The 2,157-nt window shown below is 42.5% G+C and overlaps 1 non-coding gene across 1 annotated transcript; it reads left to right on the forward strand.

Moving 5' to 3' along the window:
• The first annotated feature begins 1,499 nt into the window (after positions 1-1,499).
• Positions 1,500-1,573, forward strand: Trnas-cga (transfer RNA serine (anticodon CGA)). Its single transcript has one exon. It is a non-coding gene; the product is annotated as a tRNA-Ser (tRNA).
• Positions 1,574-2,157: the final 584 nt, after the last annotated feature.

Consider the following 2,157-nt stretch of genomic DNA (forward strand, 5'->3'; position numbering starts at 1 on the left):
TCTACGCCAGTAACACAACACAGGATTTCAACAGGAAATAAAGCACTTATGTACCAAAGACCATATAGAATACTGGACGTTGCAAACAGTTTTAGAAGAATTCAGCATTAGCTGACGGAATAATGAACATGTTCTAGAACATGAGGGTCCTTAAACTTTCAGGCCTTGAAGAACTATGCTCATTAACAAAACTACACAAGTATGTATGATGAACGATAAGTATTTCCAGCAATAACTATTAATTAAGTGAAGCACAATAAGTCCTTAAATAAGAAATGTGTTTTGATAAACAGTCTTTTAACCTGTTCAAAATATATTTGGCTGTGCAAATGCCAACACAACATTAAACTCAAGTCCAAATACTCTCTCATGAAGTGAACACTGATAAAACTTTGTAATTCTGATCAAAGTGCGTACATGCAACAATTAATAACCGTTTTCATTTCAAATCCACTTTACTATTTTGAGGCAACATCTCAAGTAAGGCACATTATTTAAGAAAATGACTGTAGATTGACTTAAAAATGCACTGGAAGTGGTCTATTCCTCAAAGTATAAAACTGAACTTGAAACACAATAACTCCACACATTAGAAAGCAGACACAACTGTGTACAGGCAGCAATGTCTAAACGTGAAACAGAAAGTCATTGCTCGTAATGGGATACTTAAGAAGATGATTGGCAGCAGCTAGGGAGCCAAGCCGAAACCTCCTAAGGACTTCTGCTCTTGCAATTTGTCTATAACCCGCTGAGTATGCTGCTCTTATGTGGATCGCTTCGGCTCATGCTAAGCAAGTCGGTATTCCGGTCAACGATACTGCAAGGATCATCTCAGGATGCTTGAAACCAACATCAGTGCGGAAATTGTATCCGATTGTTGGAATAGCCCCACCCAACATCCGGAGGGCCACTGCTGCAGATAATGAGAGAACAAAGCAGGAGGATGACCTCCGACATCCTCTGTATGGTCATCAGGCAGCAAGATGCCGCCTTAAATCCCACAAGAGTTTCCTTGCTAGGACTGCGCCACTGGAATGAGCACCAGAGGCAATTCGTCTTGCAATATGTAACAGCTCACTACCTGTAAACGTATCACTAAAAGAAGAACTAGTTCCTGGCGCTAACCTACAATAGTCTGTATGGAGGTCCCTCCACCGGCTAAGAGTGTGCGTCCCACGATGCAAGACCAACCTCAAGAAAAGGGGAATCCTTCCAGCGAGCACAGACACCTGTTCCGACTGCGGGGCTGAAGAAGATCCAAGCCACTTATTTGTAAGCTCCCTCCTGCACAACCTGTACACAATAAAAGATTTCCAGAATGAAATTTTCGCTCTGCAGCGGAGTGTACGCTGGTATAAAACTTCCTGGCAGATTAAAACTGTGTTCCGGACCGAGACTCGAGCGCGGGATCATTGCCTTTCATGGGAAAGTGCTCTACCAGCTGAGCTACCCGTGCCCGACTCACGATCCGTCCTCACAGCTTTAATTCCGCCAGTACCTGCTGGGTAGCTCAGTTGGTAGAGCACTTGCCCGCGAAAGGCAAAGGTGCCGAGTTCGAGTCTCGGTCCGGCATACAGTTTTAATCTGCCAGGAATTTTCACAATAGAAGATGTTTACGAAGTAAATGACAAAGGTATCGCAGCTGCTATTTTTTGAAAATGCTGACCGGACACGGAAATGAATGAATGAATGACCTGACAAATAAGTCTTTCCACAAAAAATTAGGACACTCGGAATTAAATTCACCAGGACAGGGTTCCTGTCCAGGTTTGTGATTTAGGATAATTACGGATGTAAATAGAGCTTTTAGCAACACCATTATTATTAAAATCAACCAAATTTCACAAATACATTTGCGGAGTGTCAAATAGACACAATTTAGTGGAAGGCTGATGGTACTGCTGGCGTAATTTTCAGTAGCTGTTAACATGACGGTGATGCAGTCATGGCAATACTGTTGCCTTGCCCTGTTACAGATCTTCTTGGCGTCGGAATTATATTTTTATAGGTCCAAAAACTATGCCGTGATAATAGCATACCATGATAATAGTATCACCAAATGCAGCATCGAGGCCCATAAATATTGCTCTTTAGCTCCTCTGGCCTCAAAACCCGAGAATATGAACCACAATGATCCGCTACTGCTAGCGAGATGTT

This window comes from Schistocerca cancellata, chromosome 3 (genome assembly GCF_023864275.1).
Source record: "Schistocerca cancellata isolate TAMUIC-IGC-003103 chromosome 3, iqSchCanc2.1, whole genome shotgun sequence".
Classification (NCBI taxonomy): Eukaryota; Metazoa; Arthropoda; class Insecta; order Orthoptera; family Acrididae; genus Schistocerca; species Schistocerca cancellata.